General features: G+C 37.7%; 1 protein-coding gene across 1 annotated transcript in view; it reads left to right on the forward strand.

Annotated features, from left to right (window-relative positions):
* LOC138176033 (membrane-associated guanylate kinase, WW and PDZ domain-containing protein 2-like) overlaps positions 1–21,632 on the forward strand; it is a 1,726,709-nt gene that overhangs the window by 1,413,963 nt on the left and 291,114 nt on the right. The gene's annotated exons all lie outside the window — the stretch shown is intronic.

Genomic DNA, 21,632 nt, shown 5'->3' on the forward strand with positions numbered 1-21,632 from the left:
TTTGGAAATCTGTCCACTTGATCTGTTTCTCTGTCTTGATAATTCTGCCTGTATACTCTGAAGTTCGGGGTGCTGACCTTTTTCCCCTGAACGATGTAAACTATATATGTTTGACTGATTAAAGTAAGCTTGTTAACCCATTTTGAGTTGCTTTCCTTTAACAAAACAGATCCAAGAACCTGTGTTGGCAGCAAACCCTGGGGATGCTGGGGTGCTTGCTGCTACAGCCAGGCACTGTGCTAATTGTAAAATTGTGAAGCTCCTAGGGATGTGCTTGTTTTGATTTGTGCTATTTACCTGTTGGGCCTGGGAGTAAAGTAACTTTCATTACTTCTGAAGGAATTACTTCATGTTCTTCTGAAACTCCCATATCTAGCTCCTCATTATCTTAACATTCTGTATGTCCATATCCTCAAGACAGAGGACAGTCATCAGGCAATGGTTGATGAAAGAAGGGTGCGGTTCCTGCTTGTATGGACCATACTGACTTTAATTTTTCCCACATAAAATCAGATTATAACAACTGCCTTCATGTATTCACTTATTGGCCCTGGTTTCATAATTTCTGGATGGCCAGGAAGAAATATGTTCTTTTATTTGTCCGTGTGCACAGGTGGTTTGTAGCAATTTCTCTTTGCTCTCTAAGGCTGCCTGATGGGCAGCCTCACTTCTCAAACTTACATAAAACATTGGTCTTTTGAAAACTGAGGAGACACATCCTAGGTGTCATCCTTTACTCCTTTCTCTCTAATCTCCTATATCCAATTTGTGGCCCAGTTCCCTTTGCAGCATCTCTCCTTTATGTTTCCTTCTGTTATCTGACACTGGCACCAACCTGGTACCAGACCCTCATTACCTCATGTCTAGACTATTGCAATTGATCTTCTTAAATTGCACCTCTTACCATGTCACCCTTTATTCTGTAAACTCCATTGGCTCCCTATCACCTGTAAGATCAAATATAAACTCTTCCACATGGCATTCAAAGCCCTTCATAACCCCCCCCCACACACACATACACACACCACACACCACACACCACACTTTCTTACACCTAACTCCCCTCCACATATTCTGAGATCCAGTGACATTGACCTCCATGTTCCTGAAGACATTCCCTCTCCTAAGCTCCATACATTTTCGCCAGCTATCTCCCATGCTTGGAATTCTCTTCCTCTTCATCTCTGCCTCCTGACTTCTTTAATCTTGGAGCCTTCCCTCTGTTGATTATCTCCAATTGATCCTGTACGTATCTTGTTCTTCCAGAGTTGTTTTCATTTTGTCTCTCCCATTAGACTGGGAGCTCTTTGAGGACAGGGACTGCCTTTTGCCTTTGTTTGTATCCCCAGTGCTTAACAAGGTGCCTGGCAATTAGTCTGCTCTAAGCAAATAATTATTGACTGAGCTGTCCCAATAAGCACCTTTCCAGTCTCCTTGGCTTTCACTACTTAAACCCTTCCAAAACACTCCTCTCAGAATGATTTTTCTAAAGCACAGCCCTGCTAAAAAGATGTTAAATGGTTCTCTAGTGGCCAAAGAATAAAACTCAAACTATTTACCATTAGATTCAAGGCCCTCCACTCCCATGCCCCAATCGAACTTTCCAGCTTATAAAACGCCTTCATATTCTTTATATTGCATCCAAAGGGGGTGGTAACTCCAAAGCAGCAGTTATGTTTTCTTCCTCTTTGTCTGGTATAATTGTCCCATCTTCCCCAAACAGCAGTTCTATCCCTTCTTCAATCCTCTTCTTTTCCTCAAGATAGCTTTAAAAAGCCCTTTTCTTGTCCTACACATTCCTGTTCCTTTGTCTTTGTTATTCCACATACATCCCCCATACCTCTCCTCAATTTTTGAATTCTTCCTCATCATTCAAAATTCAGATCAAATTATACCTCTTCCACGAAACCTTCCCTGATTTCTAACAGCTGAAGGTAATCCATACCTTCTTTTTCTTCCTATGCCCTGTTGTTTGTTCCTCCTTTAAAATATTTAATCTATTCTGTCTTCTGTTAAAACTATTGGATCTTTTTTATCCCTCCTACAAATAGACTGTAACTTTTTGAGGGCAAAGGGAACTTTGTAGTGAAAATTCCCATAGCACCTAGCTCAATATATGTATTACAGTGAATTGAATTGCTGTCTACCAATTTTTTGGAAACTCAGCAACTCAACAGAAGCTTAATGTAGTGCCCACTCAGAAACCCATATGGGTGTCTCATTTCAGCAAGGCAGCAGGGCTTTTACTAATGCCTTTGAAATGAAAGGAGGAGGTGGTAAAATAATATTCTGAGAATGTTACACCAGAATATTATAGGGCTGTTGGTAAACCTTCCAACAGTAGCAGCGAGTCAGAATTTTCTCTTGAGGTTTAAAATTAGATCATATAGACACTGGGAACAAGGCCTTTCCTGACAGAAGGCACCTCACTTAGTTGATCTGGGGAACTCAGGGACCAGTGTCCTGCACACACTAAAGTAAATAGTGAACTTTCCCCAGAATAATACCAGAGATACCTTCGATAGACTGTTAGCCAGGCTCTTGAAATAGTGCTTTTTTTTTCTGTCTATATTGATTTTACAATATCAAAGGCAGCTTTCTAGTTTCCTTCTGCCTGATTTCTGCTTCTACCAATCTTAAAAATGTTTGTACAACATGTAGCCCTAGAAAAATACAGCCATTTGGTGGGAGGCAGCAGCTTGAAATGAAATGAATCTATCAATCCATTTTATCTCTCTTTTTGTTGTTTATTCTTCCTGCACAGCCCTATCTTTGGGGAATTGACAACTGCAGATAGCACTGAGAAAATTATTGAAGAGGGTCTTCCACTGGCCACTCCTAGCAACCATTCCCACGTTGCTGGTCATTTCCAAAGCTATTTTGTGGAGCTTGATGCTCCAGAGTGAAGCTAGGGCAAAAAGGTGGTTGTGAGTCATGTCTCCTGGGAACTATTTCCTGTCGAACAGAGATGACAGTTGTTTAAAAATAAAAACAGACATATTCAAAAGGTAAACACATAAATTTCAAAACACCCTTGCAAGGTAGTGGCCCTTTTCCTTCATAGACTTCTAACAGCTTCACATTGTGTGTGTGTGTGTGTGTGTGTGTGTGTGTGTGTGAGTGAGCATGAGCATGTGTGTATATCTGTGTATGTATCTGAAAGTATACTTACACAGCTGTGTTCCATCTGAGTAGAAGGAATAAATTTAAAATATATGTTTATCTTGCCCTCAAAACCATTCAGATTTTTCTGAGGAATTCATATAAACCAAAATTTTTGGATATTATATATGTATACATGTGTATATGTACATATATTCATAAATTATCTATGTGCATATGTTTGTTCAAGTATTTGTATGTATGTCTTTTCCTGCAGTAAAGTTGCAAGTTTTCTTTAGAAAAAAGGGGCCTATTTTTCATTTTATATGATCCCTTTTATGCCATATTTGTCATTTGTTTAAAATTCATTGCATCCTTTTGGAGGAATTGACAGCTTTACAGACCATTTTATGATATTGAATTCTTGAAGTGAACAAGTTGTCTATTTAGGAAGAGATTGCTCTTGGGGCTTTGTAAGAGTCAGGCATTAGCACACTCTTTTTCTGCTGCCTTCCTTATAGTTTTAATCTACAGTGTTGATTCTTCTCTGCCAGATCAGCAGATAATCAGTGTCTTTACATTCTCTCGGTATTTATTTTCTTTTTCGTTTCCAACAAACTGAAATGCTTCTATTTAAATATCTCTTACTACTCTATGCCAAACACAAAAGAAATGTAAATAGATAGTCGGACTAATTCACATCTGCCAGGGAGTAATTGTTGGATGCATGCTGGTTAAGCATATTTTTTTAAGCAAGTTTTCAATTAGGCATCTGTATCAGGTCACACGGTTGAAATTAAGGAATTATAAAATATAGTTAGGAAATCTTCCATTCTTTTGAGTGATGAGTAGTTAAGTCAGTATCTGAGGTATCTTTCTGCACAGTAACATAGAGCTATACTCATAGCTCATTTAAAAAGAAGAGGTAGGGGCAGCTAGGTGGCACAGTGAATAGAGCACCAGCCCTGGATTCAGGAGCACCTGAGTTCAAATCCAACCTCAGACACTTAACACAAAAACTAGCCGTGTGACCTTGGGCAAGTCACTTAACCCCAAATGCCCTGCCTTCCCCCCTCCAAAAAAGCAAAAAATAAAATAAAATAAAAAGAAGAGGTGGCAACTAAATGACTCAGTGGAACCTGGAGTCAGGAAAAGCCAAGTTCAAATCTGCACTTAGACACGTTTTCATTGTGTGGCACTCATCACCTGTGCTTCAGTTTCATCATCTGTAACATGGGGAATAATAATAGCATCTACCTTCCGGTGTTGTTTTGAAGATCAAATGAGATAATATTTGTAAAGCATTTTGCAAACTTTAAATTGCTATATAAATACTAGCTATTGTTATCATTGTAATTAAGAGAACTTCTGGAAACAAAAGCTATATTGAACTAGCCATGTAAATTCATTGTCAGGTAATGGGCCACTTGATGGGGGGGGGGGATTAGTTTTTAATCTTAGTAAGTGGCTGATCATTTCCAATCATAGATTTAGAACTATAAGGGACTTCAATGGTCACTTGGTCCAAACCCCTTTTTTTACACATATAGAAAATGAAGTCTGGAAAGATTAAGGGACTTGCCCCAAATTACCCTGGTAGGAAAAGTAGAACCAAGATTAAAGCTCTGGACCTCTGACTCCACTTATTACTTATTGTCACTTCTTACATGGTCTGCCTCATCTGGAGTCAGCAGGCCAAATAAACATCATTTGATTTCAGAGTGATCAGGGGTTGCAGGTCACCGTGGACCCCTCTCACCCCACTGTACTCTGCATGCACTTTGGAAATAAACATCTTTCTTCTGAAGTCCGATGGTCCTTTGGGCACTGAGTAATTGTCTATTCCAGTGCCTGTTTCTGTTTGTCTAGATAAAACAAACTGCATCATCCCTTTCAATTTCCATCTCCTGAAATTAAAGGCATTCAAAGTAGTTTAGGAATCTCCAGATAGAGGAGGTAACCACTGGTGGCATAATCTGAAGGCCACAAAAAGGATCTCCTTCCCCCAACCAAAACTCTTTTTACCCCCATTGACCTCCCTGAAATTTTTATGACCTTCATTTGCTCCTTCATATATCTTACCGGGATAAGTACATTTCATAAACACTTATTAAGCAGGTATTTTGTACAAGGCATTATAATGAATTGAGTTGGTAAAAGCACTGAATAAAACATAATCTCCAAGACATAGAAGAAGTACAGGACCCAAAAAGCAATGAAAAAATGTACTGTGGGTGTAAGTAGATTACAGAATATTTCCAAAGATGATATAAACAAGAAGGTGCATAAATGACATCACGAAGTATACATATGACCAGAAATCAAGATGGGTCAGTTTTATCTAGAGCAAGAGATTACTGAAGGACATTGGTGTTTAAGAAATAGTAATAGTTCTAGAGAAAGGAAATGAAATGAAAGGAAACCTGCCACCTCCCTAGACCACTCATTATGCTGTTAGACAACTCCACATATTAGGAAATTCACAGCATATAGGATAAATCTGAAAATTCCATCCATTTTCCTGGTTCTGTCCTCTGCATACAGATGGAGGGAAGTCAAAAAGCCATCCCTTTAAATACTTGAAAACATTTACAAGTCTTTTCTTCTCCAGGTAAAACACCTCTAGTTTCTCCAGTTGGCCCTTGTGTAATATGATGTGAAGCATTTTCTTCATTTCACCCTTTCTCCTCTGGACATTCCCCAACTTGTTAATATCCTTCCTAAAACATGACATTCAGAGTGGAGCTCTCTCCTTCACAAATGACCCGGTCAGGAAGGAGAACATCAGAACCTGGCCTTCTTCACTCAGAGCACATGCAGCTTGAGATGGCATTTGGTTTTTTTCTTGTCTCGTCCTATGAAATTTGTATTCACTAAATCCCTCAATTTTTTCACACAAATTGTTGTCTAGCCACCTTAGACTTGTGAAATTGATTTTTGAACCAAAGTGCAGAACCTTATATCCAATTTTATCCTTTTTATCCTATTATATTCAATCTGTCATTCTAGCCTATCAAAATATTTTTAGATTCATAATCTGTTATCCAGTGTGTTAGTTTTCCCTCCCAGAATTGTTTCATTTGCAAATTTGACAAGCTTGCTTTCTCTATTCTCATCCAAATTTTGATAAAAATACTAATCAGCACAGTTCACTAAAGACTTCCAAGTTCACATCAAACCATTAACAACTAATCTTTGGGTCTGTCCATTTGACGAATTTTTAGTCCATCTAAATACACTGTTAATTAGCCTGTATCTTCCCATCTTTGCCACAAGAATAGCCTGCAAGGCTTTCTTAAATTCATTGTTAAAAATGGGTAAACTATATTTACTTCATTCCCCTAGCTAGTTTAATAATTCTTTCAAAAAGAAAGAGGAAATAAGGTTAGTCTTATATAACTTATTCTTGTTGAGAGCATTTCTGACTTTTTCTGATCACTACTTCCTTTAAATGATGTTCACTGAATCCTTTTAATCATATGTACATTCTAGATTTTGTCAGGAATCAAAGTCAATATAACAATGACTTATGATTATATTTTTCCCTTTTCTGAAAATTAAAATGACATTTTCCCCTCTTCATTTCTGTGACATCTTCATTCTCTTCAGTCTTTGAAAGACCACTGACAGTAGCCCATCAATTATATCTGCTGGTTCTTTCAGTATCCCTGATGTAGTTCATCTGGGCCTAGTTCCTTGACCTCATTTACTACTTATCATAACTGTCATTTTCCTATCAGCTGTGTTTTCGTCTGTCTTTTCCAGTGCAAGCATCATTCTCCTTGGGAAAGATAACAGACGCAAAATAAGTGTTCCTTCTGTCTTATACTTGTGATCATTGTCCTATCCACCGCAGGCAACAGTCCTCTCCCTTCTTTGTCCCTCCTTTTAGGTTCAATATATATTGTTGTTCAGCCATTTTTCATTCCTGTCCAACTCTTTATTTCCACATTTGGGGTTTTCTTGGCAAAGATAGTGGAGTGATTGCCATTTCCTTCTCCACCTCATTTTATAGATGAGGAAACTGAGGCAAACAGGGTTATAAGATTGAAGTGTCTGAAGCTGGACTTGAACTCAGGAAGATGAGTTTCCTGATTCCAGTCCTAATACTCAATCCATTGCACCACCTAGCTGCCCCATGCTTCAGTATATATCAGGCACTTAATAAATGTTTGCTGATTGTTTGTTGTCCTTAACTTTTCTTGCCAATTTCAGTTTCAGTATTCCAGATACCATTTGGTAAAGCCATACCACACTTTTGTAGATATATTTCATGATGGTACAGTGGAAACTGTTGAATCTAAAAGCAGGGAGACCTGGGGTCAAATCCTGCCTTAGACAAGTTGTGTGATTGTGTTTAAGTCACAACCTCTCCACTTCAGTTTCTTCATCTATAAAATGAAGGTTTAAATAATAATAGTAACACCTACCATACATGGCTACTGTGAAAAGCAACTGTTGTAACAAATGTAAACCTTAAAGTTCTATAATATAATAAATAATCATCATATTACCCATCATTATTGTTAGTGGCCTCTCATGTCATCTCTCTGCCTTTGTAAAAGTCAAGATGTGTGAGGAGCCCTGTATATTCCCATTAGTATCTTTAGATAATTCCCTCTTTTCTTTCCTCCTCATTAGAACTATTCCTTTTGGCATTTTCAGCATTTCATTCTTGAGAGCTCCCCGTCCCTCCTGAGATGATTTCCCACGTAGAATTTTAATCTATGGGATCTGTCTTTCTCCAAACACTTTGAAATCTGTTCTAAAATCTAGCATGTATGTTAGATTATAATTGTCTCTTTCTCCTCTTAATCAGAAAGCCCAAGACTGAGCAGCTATTTCTCTTCTGATTTCTACCCCAGGAATTTATTTCTTCTTTCTTTTTTGTCTTATTTCCTTTTCTTTTTCTTTCTTTTTTTTTCTTTTACAATATAGTAGTTTTGCTGCACATTGCATTTAACACCTTTTAACAATATTGACTCAATTTGAAGAATCTTGTCGAGTTCTTAGAATTTTTCTTTGTCTTCATCCTGTGTAATTAGCTCTTAGTGTATAAGATACTGTTATCTTTGTCACAGTCCCTTCATTTACATGGCATTGTGAGCATAGCAAAGGCAAGCCTAGTCTATGTATCACTATGCCCGGAGTTACAAAGATCTGAATTCAAATATTACCTCTGACACTTGCTAGCTATATGACCCTGGAGAAATCACTTAACCTCTGTTTGCTTCAGTTTCTCCAACTTTGGGTATACTAAAGCACCTACCTCTGAAGGTTATTGTGAGGATCACATGAAATAATATTTGCAATGTGCTGAGTGAAGTGCCCAGCACATCGTGGACCCGACATAAGTGTTTATTTCCTTCCTTTCAATGCCCTTGCATGCAGGATGAAATCTACTCTGCTGCCTTCTTTGTTCAGTTCCCTGAGTAGAAACAAGTCGTCACCTTCCCATTTAGCTACAACTTCTTTTTATCTCCCAGTGTCATTTGTGGCAAGAATGTCAGTATATATGTGGTTCTTTTCTTCCAGTGTTTTCATCAATTAGGACTATGTACAAGGATCACACACAAACTATGAACATAAAAAATTAATGTTTGTAAGTGATCTAGAAATTATGAAATCAAGGCTCTCTTGCTCCCTTTCCATATTATGCTGTCAAAATAGAAGTGGCTCCACACATGATTAGAGACCCTTTTTACATTTTCATCTGGTTGCTGAACCAGTTCTTATCATTTATAGAAAAGACAACTGCTCTCTGCAATATACCTCCCCTACATGAAGCATTTCCTTCACAGCTTGACCAGACTTGTCATTTATAATGGTATTTATGGTGTATAAATTAAAATTAATAAAGTAAACTTCTTTTGATAAAGGCATTTTCATTTGAACTCTTAAAGTTTCTGTACCAGAGGCCGTATGAATGTCCAAATATTTCTTTTCCTTTCACAGTCCCAGTATGATGTAATGAATTTCTACAACACTGCAATCTCCAAGACAAATGTTTTCCACTCTATTTCAATTAATGATTGCTCTTGTAACCTACACTTGTGATGGGCTTAAGGTCGAGATTTTTTTTTTTTAAGAATCTGGGTCAAGTTACATTTATAAAATGATATTATAATGCTTCACTTGAAGTGCAGAAAAAAGGAAATGGTCTTGATTTACAGCATGAGGGAATTAGACTGGGTATAATGAAAAACTTTTGGACAGCAAGAGCTGCACATAGAATAGATTACTATTGTAGCTGTAAAAATTGGTGATATCCTTAAGAATAAGATGTAGGCCTAGTTATTCTGGGTGGTTTGGCTGACACTGACTACCTTACTTAAAGTTAGGAGACAATCATTTACCTATTTTTTTTTCTGTGACATATCTTAATATGTCAGTTTTTGTCACTTTTAGTAACCAGATATATAACTGAAGGAGGAGGTCTTTTCTTGACTTCCATAAGCCCTGTCCCAACTCAACAAGCAATTGAGTTCATAGAAATCCTGAACCCTAAACCACGTTTTATCTGTTTAGATGACGATACTAACTCTATCCCCTGTTTGCTACCCCAGTGAAAAATTGGAAAGAAGGGGGGTGACTAGGTGACACAGTGAATAGAGCACTGGCCCTGGAGTCAGGAGGACCTGAGTTCACATCCAGCCTCAGACACTTAACACAAAAACTAGCCATGTGACCTTGGGCAAGTCACTTAACCCCAATTGCCCTCCAAAAAGCAAGAAAAGAAAAGAAAGAAAAATTGGAAAGAAGAACAATAAAATGAAAGATATCTTCATGTCAGGGGTCTCACACCCTTTCACTGCCATACTCTCAACTAAGGCATACTTGACAGAGTGAGCAATATCTTTGAATATCTCTTAGGTCACTCAGACTCTTCACCACAAATTTGTGTGTCCAACACTTTAGATAGTTTTCAAAATGACCCTGTAAGTTAAACTTCCTCGAGGTTGCAGAAAATACAGAGAAATACAAACAGATCTATACCATGGATGGGAGACTCCTGAGGATCTAGATCCCTGGAATCTAACTGTTCCATTATAAAGATGTGTCACCTGGTTTACTACCTCTCCCCTCTTTCCACAACAAACAGTTCTGCAGCAGAAGTATCATTTTATCATACTTTTAAAGCCATTTATTAAAAATTTCAACCAACGTCTCTGCCACTCTTAGATTTTAGGCATTTCCAACATGGTAGAAAGACCTCAGGGCTCTTAACTATAACAGCTACTTTCCCACCCCATCAATTCAGTTGTCCTTCTTTTTGTGGTCACAGCATGTCATAAGATGCCAAAGTATTATGCTATAGCTCACTGATTGGAAAACAGTAGATCAGATGAGGTGTTTCAGCCTTATGAGTTTATGCTCTAATTTATTTGTTTCTGTGGAGTTGTTTCAGTCATATCTGACTCTTTGTGACCCTATTTTGTGTTTTCTTGGCAAAAATGCTGAAATGATTTGCCATTTCCTTCTCTAGCTCATTTTACAGATGAGGAAAGGAGGCAGACAGGGTTAAGTGACTTGCCCAGGGTCACACAGCTAGTCAGTATCTGAGGTCAGATTTATTAAGTACATGTTAATATCCTCCAAGAAGCTTTCCCTGATGATACCCCATAAATCATGTTTTTCTTTGCATTATGGAGTATATGGGTTTGGCAACCTTTTATAAAAAATGTGCCAAAAGATTAAATACTTTTGGCATGCCAGGCAAGTAGAGATGAAAAGGAAGGCATTGATATACTGACTATTTTCTGTAGAAAGAGAGTAGTTTTAGACAAGGTTTATTGCAAGTATATACAGAATGAGGAAATAACCCTATCAGGTGATTTCTCTTTGGTCCCATAATTTCTAACTCTGGGGTACACAGTATTACCCACTGACTCTTAGGATGGGAGAAGACACAAATAGAGTCAGTCACTAATTTATTATGAAGATTGCTCATTATCTAAGGATTTTCTCAAATTCTTCCAGCAGCTCTTGTGTTGTCAGTCCTGGGGCCTTTCATATATTTCCAGTAGTGTATTTTGGTTGTACCCCTAACAAATCACACATGAATAGATGTTTCCATTAAAACATGGGTGTTTGAAAACACAGGTCTAATATGTATACATATAGTCATTTCTTCAGTTTTCAAAGGCTGTGAAGTTTCAGTTAACATACTGATGCTTATTAAACTTCCATGCCTTAGGAGATGGTTTAATGAGTTGCTATGGTCTTAAAATTTATCTACCTGTCATCGACCTTTTCTTTGATGAGTCTCCCTGTACTTTGGTAGGTAAAGTACTTAGATGACAATCTGTTACTGGGACACATTTCCAGGTCAGTAAGAGTTGCCAGAGCTCATGCCCTGTTAGCATCATCTTCAAGAATCCAGGGTCATCTCCCACAAAGACAAATGTTCTAATGAAATAACTATTTTCCCCAGAGGAGTTTTAGTCATAATATAATATCCAGCCTCTTATTCATGTACCAAACATGCTTTAAAAATTTTTTTTAAAAGGAGGATGGAATTCATTTATACCTCTCCAGGGATTCTTATGGACATTTTGGGTGGCAAGCTTAGGGAAAGCCTCAGAAACTAGGTCAAAGAGGTCCAAGAAAGAAAAATAGAGACAGGAAAATTGTCATCTGAGAGCTTCCCTGTTTCTACAAGTGGATCTTAACAAAGAAGGGGCTTCTTGGGTATCAAACACCCATCAGTGATGTGGCCAGGCAGAAGACTATAGAAAAAGATGGTCTAGAAACATGTAGCTCTAAGAAAATAGCCCTAGGCAAAAGGCCAGGCACCACCCCTGTTCTACAATGCTAATCTTATTAAGTTCCAGGTTGGTGAGAGTCATGTACACTTTTGGTTCACCAGAGCTTTCCTTCCTTCTGTCATCTGCCAATCAGCTCATCCAATTCAGTAAAGGTCATGACTCCTTCTGCCATCTTTGGGATCACCAAAGGGGAGGATGAGGCAGTATAATACCAATTCACACTTCTAAAGTGCCTATACAAAGCACTTTCTTCAGAACAATCTGTAAAGCAAATGCTATGCTGTCCATTTTATAGATAAGAAACCTGAGGCTTAAAGAATTTTAAGTGAGTTGGCAATGGTGAACCACCTAGCAAGTATCAAAATCAGGCCTTGAACCCTGGTCTCCTTGCTCTGAGTCCATCCTAATCTGTTGCCACTAAACCAGTGAAGTCTGGTAAATATTCACATACCTCTCTATCCAAAAAAAATTGGGGGCTGAATCATTTTTTAACTGTCAAAATGTTTCAAGTATGCAATAAAGTGCTGCCAGGTTATTGGAGAGTTTAATCATGTACTAACCACTTAATTTTTTTATATTCCAAAAGCATCCATATCTTCCCTCTAAAGTTACATCTTTGCAATGTCCTTTGTCATTTGCTTACTTGATTCCTTTAAGGGGTACTTTAAGGGGTAATATCCTCTATAAATTAAAGAGACCAATTTCATGAAAAAGCCACAAATAGTTCTTATTCCATTACTAATACTAAGAGCCCATTAAAAGTCCAAATAGATGTCATTCATCACTATAATTCAAATAGCTATTCTTTAGACCCGGGAAAGAATATTGAGAGCCTTCCATGTTACTCTTGGTGTCTCCATGTACAAAGCCTTTGGAAAAAAGAAGGTAGTTTAGAAATTGATCAAAGTTACTTAGCTATTTGTTCATGATCGCCGGTGTTAGGGCTTATCTTGGGATGAAAAAGGTACCTACCAAGCTCATAGCTATCACTTTCCTGCTCACACAGCCTAGTCTCTGTAGTTATTTTCACCAGATCGTTATTTCTCCCCCATTCACAAATTGTGTCCATTTCGAAGGTACATGTAGCTAAATAAGGCGAGTCATTATATTGTCATTGGTCAGTTGTTCAGTTGTGTCTGACTTTTCATGATCCCATAGACCAGGGCACTCCTGGCTCTTCCTACCCTACTGTCTCCTGAAGTCTCTCCAAATTCCTGTTCATTGCTTCCTCTATCTATCCATGTCATCCTCTGATATCCCTTTCTCCTTTTGTCTTCAATCTTTCCCAATGTCAGGGTCTTTCCTCTTGGGTCCTGTCTTCCCAGTTATGTGGTCAACATGAAGAGCTTATATTTGTATAGATCTTTAATGTGTATGCATTAGTTAACATAGATTACCTCAGGTGATCCTCATCACCCAGCAAAGTAGACAGCTAGCACAGATATTTTGATTCCTTTTTCATAGATGAAGCAACTGGGAGTTTAAAAGAGATTAAGTAACTTGCTATAGCCATGCATCTAACTAGAAGATCCAAAATTTGAACCCAGATCTCCTGACTCTAACCCTCTTTCCACAGCTACTTTGTCCCTCAAGCAAATGAGTAAGGATCGTAGAGTCAGTCTGGGTTATGGCCTCATGTAGATTTCCTAGGATTATCTGTTTCAACTAATTCCTTGGATAATCAGTCTACTATATAACAGGCATAACATTCCTCATGCTTTTACTGTGGCTCCCAAAATTCAATTTGGATATGTACAAGAAAAATCAAACATATACCCATGGAGTGTTGTGGTAAATGTTTAACAACTGGCAGGATTAGCTTTTAAGTTAATTTGCATTATTAGCCTTTTCACCATCACTTTCTTAAGTCTAGACAGTAAACAAAGCAATAATTCAATCCCTGATCTGTGGCATTTGCCAGTCTCTAAGGCATAATTCCTGGGGCAGCTAGGTAGTGTAGTAGATAGAGTGCCTGGCCCGAAGTCCGGAAGAATCATCTTCCTCAGTCCAAATTTGGTCTCAGACACTTCCTGGCTGTGTCATTTAACCTAGGTAAGTCATTTAACCCTATTTGCCTCATCTTCCTCATCTATAAAATGAACTGGAAAAGGAAATGGCAAATTATTCCAGTATCTTTCCCAAGAAAACCCCAAATGGGGCCATGGAAAGACAGATATGACTGAAACCAGTGAATAACAAGGCCTAAATGCTCACTTTGGTTTTTTTTTTTTATTTAAAGCAATTGGGGTTAAGTAACTTGCCCAAGGTTATACAGCCATTTTTGTGTGTGTGTGGGTGTTAAGGATCTGAGGCCAGAACCAATCCTGGGTCCTCCCAACTCTGGGGCCAGTGTTCTTACTCACTGCGCCACCTAGCCACCTCTAAATGCTCACTTTGAAACTTTAACAATTGGCTCTTGGAAACTGGATCTCTGGTCCAAGCTGGTTCCAGCATACCCCTTCTTATACCTTTCTAGAAGGAGATGGGTCCAGATCATGTCAAAATAAGGAATCCAAGATAAATGATGTAGATAACTGAGGTTAGGTCAGAACTGTTGATTGGTCCATGTCCCCAGGGGCCATAATATCTCTCAAACATTGTAAGCAGCAAGGTGAGCTGAATTCAACAAATATTTATTAACCATTTGCTATGTGTGAGATACTATGCTCAGCACTATTTCTAGGTAGCAGTAAGACTATTCTGACAAGTCACTCCAACCAAACATAGCTAATTTTACAATGTAGTTAGGTTTAATCAGTGTTATTGTGCTAAGTTCTAGGCATACAGTGAAAGGCAAAAAAAAAACCAAAAACCCAAACCACATTTGCCTCTACTATTCATAGAGCAATTATGAGTTCTTTTAACATTTGTGAGAAAGGTTAAAGTAATAAAATGATAGTATTAAACCAATATGGATTCGAGAGGTTTAGATTCAATCACATTATTGCCATAATTATTTCCCTTTCATATTAATTTGGTGATAGTGATTTTTTTTTTCTTAGTCAATATCTAACCAATAATGGAAATCACAATTATAAACTCTGGGATCTTTAAATATGATTTCTTTAACTATTCAAAGATCAAGATAATCCAGAATGAATTCCCCTGTGGTCTTCTCCACTCTACCCTCTTAAGACTTACTTTTGTCAAAAGGAACCTAGTGAAGTTGATGTCTTCCCGTTCATTTGACAATCTTTGAAAACAAATTTTTCTTCCCTTTTGTACCCTACATAATATTCAGACAACCTCAGTTTTCATAATAAGTTCTTAAAAATTAGAGAACGTGGTTTTTAACCCAACTCTGAAATTGTAGTGTATGTGTTTGTGAGTGCGTGCGCATGTGTGCATGTATGCATACTGTTATAACAAGCACAGTCATGTTTTTCATGTGGATTTTAGGTGGAAAAGAGATTTTTTTTTGAAGATACTTCATTATAATCTTTTCCATTTATTTGGCTTAAAAATGTTTTAAAATTATTTTGTAGCTATTAATCTCTGCTAGAAGAGACGAGGTACCTTAATGGATAGAACTGGCTTCAGAGCCAGGGAGACCTGGATTAAGTGTAATCCTAGACCAGTTACTTAGCCACTCACTGTCCCCAAGTAACTCTCTTAGACAAGCATTCTTTTTTTTTTTTTTGGTTGTTAGTCTTTTACTTTTGAAGAGGCATGGAAGTTTTTTTTTTTTAACTTTAATTTATTAATTTGTTTGTTTCCTTTTAGTTTACAGGATTCATTTCCACAATTCCTTGAATTTCACATTTTGTCCCCCTCCCTCCCTTCCCCCCCCATGGCGGCTTATTATCAAGTATAGGATCTGTAAATACTTTCACATTATACAATGGTCAGGTTATAAGGATGGATTGTACCAGCTGGAATGAAAAATGGTAAAGAGGACATAAAATCAAATAAGAGAACGAAAAAGATCAGGTATTTTGCTTCCACCTGGATATAAATTTAGTTCTTTCTAGTTCTTTCTCTGGATGCACGTTTTTCTCTCCATCATGTGTCTTTTGGGATTGACTTATATCCCTGTTGAGAAGAGTCCAGTCTATCAAAGTTGGTCATCACACATACGTTGTGTCTGTAATTGTGTACAAATTCCTCCTGGTTCTACTCTTCTCACTCAGCATCAGTTCTTTTAAGCCTCTCCAGGTAAATATGAAGACCGCCTGCTCCGTTTCTTATGACGCAATAGTATTCCATAACATGCATATACCACAACTTGTTCAGCCATTCCCCAATTGATGGGCACCCCCTTAATTTCCAATTCTTTGCCACAACAAAAAGAGCTGCTATAAACATTTTTGTACATATGGGTCTTTCTCCCATTTCTATAATCTCTTTGGGATATAACCCTAGGAGGGGTATTGCTGGATCAAAGGGTATGAAAGTATTTATAGCCCTTTGGGCATAATTCCAGATTGTTCTCCAGAAAGGCTGGATCAGTTCACAACTCCACCAACAATGCATTAGTGTTCCAGTTTGCCCACATCCTCTCCAGCATTTGTCATTTTCCTGTTTTGTCATCTTAGCCAATCTGACTGGTGAGATGTGGTACCTCAGAGTTGTTTTGATTTGCATTTCTCTAATCAGTAGTGAATTAGAGCATTTCTTCATGTGCTTATAGATAGCTTTAATTTCTTTCTCCAAAAACTGCCTGTTCATATCCTTTGACCATTTATCAATTGGGGAATGACTTGTATTCTTATACATTTGACTCAATTCTCTGTATATTTTAGAGATGAGTCCTTTGTCAGAGACATAGGTTGTAAAGATTCTTTCCCAATTTCCCACCTCCCTCTTAATCTTGGTTACATTGGCTTTATTTGTACAGAAACTTTTCAATTTCATGTAGTCAAAATTATCCATTTTACATTTTATAATGTTCTCTAATTCCTGTTTCGTCATAAAGTCATTCCCTCTCCACAAGTCTGACAGGTAAACTATTCCTTGTTTTAGCAGACTGCTTACAGTATCAACCTTTATACCTAGATCATGAACCCATTTAGACTTGATTTTGGTATATGGTGTTAGATAATGGTCTATGTCCAGTTTCTGCCATACTATATTCCAGTTTTCCCAGCAGTTTTTGTCAAACAATGAGTTCTTATCCCAAAAACCAGGGTCTGGGGGTTTATCAAACAATATATTACTGTAGTCGTTGACTTCTGAATCTTGTGTGCCTAATCTATTCCATTGATCCACTTCTCTATTTCTAAGCCAGTACCAGGTAGTTTTGATGACTGCTGCTTTATAGTACAGATTGAAATCTGGTAAAGCTAGTCCACCTTCCCTAGCATTTTTTTTTCATTAATTCCCTATTGATATTCTGGATGGTTTATTCTTCCAGATGAATTTAGTTACTATTTTTTCTAACTCTATAAAGTAGTTTTTTGGTAAATTAATTGGTATGGCACTAAATATATAATTTAATTTAGGTAAAATTGTCATTTTTATTATATTAGCTCGACCCAGCCATGAGCAATTGATATTTTTCCAATTAGTTAGATCTGACTTTATTTGTGTGAAAAGTGTTTTGTAGTTATGATCATACAGGTCCTGGGTTTGTTTTGGCAGGTAGATTCCCAAATATTTTATAATGTCTACAGTGACTTTAAATGGGATTTGTCTTTCTATCTCTTGCTGTTGAATTTCATTGGAAATATATAGGAATGCCAAGGATTTATGTGGGTTTATTTTATATCCTGCAACTTTGCCAAATTTATTTATTGTCTCAAGCAGTTTTTTACTTGATTCTCTAGGATTCTCTAAGTATATCATCATATCATCTGCGAAGAGTGATAGCTTGGTCTCTTCTTTGCCTAACTTGATTCCTTTGATTTTTTTTCTTCTCTAATTTCTACTGCTAACATTTCTAGTACCAGATTGAATAAGAGGGGTGATAGTGGACACCCTTGTTTCACCCCTGATCTTATGGGAAATGCTTCCAGCTTCTCCCCATTACATATAATACTTGCTGATGGCTTTAAATAGATGCTACCTATTATTTTAAGGAAGGCTCCATTGATTCCTATACTTTCTAATGTTTTTAATAGGAATGGATGTTGTATTTTGTCAAAAGCCTTTTCTGCATCTATTGAGATGATCATGTGGTTTCTGCTAGTTTTATTGTTGATATGATCAATTATACTGATGGTTTTCCTAATATTAAACCATCCTTGCATTCCTGGAATAAATCCTACCTGATCAAAGTGTATTATTCTTGAGATAAGTTGCTGTAGTCTTTTGGCTAGTATTTTATTTAGAATTTTTGCATCTATATTCATGAGGGAGATTGGTCTATAATTTTCTTTCTCTGTTTTATCTCTTCCTGATTTAGGTATCAGTACCATATTTGTGTCATAAAAAGAATTTGGTAGGACTCCTTCTTCACTAATTTTCCCAAATAATTTGTAGAATATTGGAATCAATTGTTCTTTAAATGTTTGATAGAATTCAGTAGTGAATCCATCTGGCCCTGGAGATTTTTTTCCTAGGGAGGTGACTGATGGCTTGTTCAATTTCTTTTTCTGAAATGGGATTATTTAAGTCATTTACTTCCTCTTCAGTTAATCTGGGCAACTTGTATGTTTCTAAATACTCATCCATTTCCCTAAGATTGTCAAATTTATGTGCATACAATTGGGAAAAATAATTCCTAATTATTGTTTTGATTTCCTCTTCATTGGAGGTAGATTCACCCTTTTCATTTTTGATACTCATAATTTGGTTTTCTTCTTTCTTTTTTTTATCATATTGACTAAGGGTCTATCAATTTTGTTGGTTTTTTCATAAAACCAGCTCTTGGTTTTATTTATTAGTTCAATAGTTTTCTTAATTTCGATTTTATTAATTTCTCCTTTAGTCTTCAATATTTCTAGTTTAGTATTTAATTGGGGATTTTGAATTTGTTCTTTTTCTAGGTTTTTTTAATTGCATGCCCAATTCGTTGAGCTCCCTTTTCTCTAATTTAATCACGTATGCACTCAGGGATATAAAACTTCCCCTAAGAACTGCCTTTAATTCATCCCACAGATTTTGGTATGTTGTCTCATTATTATCATTCTCTTGAATGAAATTACTGATTGTTTCTATAATTTCTTGTTTGACCCACTCATTCTTTAGGATTAAATTGTTTAATTTCCAGTTAGTTTTTAGTCTCTCTTTCCCTGGCCCTTTATTGCATATAATTTTTATTGCATCATGATCTGAGAACGATGCGTTTAATATTTCTGCCTTACTGCATAGAATTGTGAGGTTTTTATGCCCTAGAACATGGTCAATTTTTGAGTATGTGCCATGAACCGCTGAGAAAAAAGTATATTCCTTTTTATCCCCATTCAGTTTTCTCCAGAGATCTATCATACCTATCCTCTCTAAAATCCTGTTCACCTCCTTAACTTCTTTCTTGTTTATTTTGAGGTTGGATTTATCAAGTTCAGATAGGGGGAGATTAAGGTCTCCCACTAGTATAGTTTTGCTATCTATTTCTTTACCTTCACCTCTAGAAATTTGGAAGCTACACCACTTGGTGCATATATGTTAAGTAGTGATATTGCTTCATTCTCGATGGTGCCTTTTAACAGGATATAGTTTCCTTCCTTATCTCTTTTAATTAGGTCAATTTTTGCATTTGCTTTATCTGAGATAAGGATTGCTACCCCTGCTTTTTTTACTTTAGCTGAGGCATGATATATTTTACTCCAACCTTTTACCTTTACCTTGTGTGTATCCCTCTGTTTCAGATGTGTTTCTTGTAAATAGCATATTGTAGGATTATGATTTCTAATCCATTCTGCTATCCGTCTCCGTTTTATAGGAGAGTTCATTCCATTCACATTTACAGTTATGATTGTTATCTGTTTCTTTCCCCTTATCCTATTCCTGCCCCTGTTGATGTTCATATTTTTCCTCCCTTCTCCCTTCCCCCCCTTAATAGTTTTCCTTTTGACTACCGCCTCCCTCAGTGTTCCCTTTTCGGCTCCCCTCCCTTTTCCTCCCCTTTTCCTCTTACTACTTCCCTCTCTACAAACCACTCCCACCCCCCTTTTGTAACCCTTTCCCCCTCTTACCTGTAGGATATTGTTATACTTAATGAGGTATGCTATTTTTTCTTCGCATCAAGAATGACAGGAACAGATCTCATGCAAATCTCTTCTCCCTCCCCTCTTTCCCTCTAAAATGATGTGTGTTATCCTTGTTTACCTTTCTAAGTCACTGTTGCTTCTCATAATTGGAGGTTGAATTTTCCATTGAGTTCTGGCTTTTTTATCAAGAAGGTCTGGAACTCTGTTATATCATTGAATGACCATCTCTTTGCCTGGAAGAATATGCTCAGTCTCGCTGGGTATGTGATCCTTGGTTGTAATCCAAGCTGTTTTGCCTTCCTGAAAATTGTATTCCACTGCCTCCGATCTTTTAGTATGGAGGCTGACAAATCCTGTGCAATCCTCACTGTGGACCCTCGATATTTGAATTGTTTCTTTCTGGCCACTTGAAGTATTTTCTCTTTTATCTGGTAGTTCTGGATTTTGGCCACAACATTTCGAGGATGTTTCAGTTTGGGATCTCTTATAGCAGGTGTCCGGTGGATTCTGTCGATTTCTATTTTCCCCTCAGGTTCAAGTATCTCAGGGCAGTTTTCCTTAACGAGCTCTTGGAGAATGTTGTCCAGGCTCATTTTTTCATCATAATTTTCTGGTAGGCCTATGATTCTCAGATTATGTCTCCTGGATCTGTTTTCCAGGTCAGTTATTTTTTTCTTTGAGGTATTTTACCTCTTTTTCTAATTTTTCATTTTTATTGCTTTGCTTGGCTACTTCTTGGTTCCTCATAGAGTTATTTGTTTCCATTTGTTTAATTCTGGTTTTTAGCAAATCATTTTCCTTGGTTAATTTATGAAGCTCCTTTTCCATATCATACACTTTTCTTTTTAGAGAGATGTTTTCCTCATTATAATGCTTTTCGAATTCTGCTATTTTTGTTTTGAGAGAATTATTCATTTTCTTTTCTCTCTCTCATTTTGCTTTCAAAGTTCTTTTTTATCTCATCTAGGAGAGCCTTCTGTGCTTGGGATCCATTCCCTGTTGAAGTTTCAGCTGTGGGTGTGGAGTCCACATTGTCTCCCTCTGAGTTTGGTTCCTCCCTCTGAGGATAGTAGGACTCTAGAGTCTTTGTCTTTGTAGTCTGCTTTCTACCCATTTTGAGGCAGGGTCCTAACCACGCCCTTCCTCTAGGATCCCAAGCCTTTACTGTAGAGGGTTTTGCCCTGGACAATAGTTACTATATTTTCAGGGTCAGAGGGGGTGTTTGGAGCAAGTGGGGTTCACTCTGTCATCCTCATCTTTGGAGGTCCTGAAAGGGGCTTTTTTTAAAAAAGATTTCTGTGCTATGATGTGGTAGCCCCAGGAGTGTTTGCTGTCCAGTATAGGGGCCCCTGTCTTTGCTTCTTACCTTGCTCTTTCCAGTCCCAGCCCTTTGGTGATAGGCCTGGTAGTGGACCTTGTGGTTGGTGGGAAGACTTGCCCTCAAAGTTGATCAGGCCCCTTCCTGGCCTGCGTCCCCAACCGCGCCTTCCCAGCCTGGGTCCGCGTGCCGCCACGCTGCCGCCATGCCGTCCCGGCCTGTGTCCGCCACCGCGCCTACCCAGCCCGCGTCCACCGCCGCGCCTACCCAGCCCGCGTCCACCGCACCGCCGCCACCACTCCTTCCCGCGCAGGCCCTTAGACAAGCATTCTTAATCTTAGATTTATGAATTTC

This window comes from Petaurus breviceps, unplaced genomic scaffold, assembly GCF_028583685.1.
Source record: "Petaurus breviceps papuanus isolate PSGF00001 unplaced genomic scaffold, PetGlider_PUasm1.0 80, whole genome shotgun sequence".
Classification (NCBI taxonomy): Eukaryota; Metazoa; Chordata; class Mammalia; order Diprotodontia; family Petauridae; genus Petaurus; species Petaurus breviceps.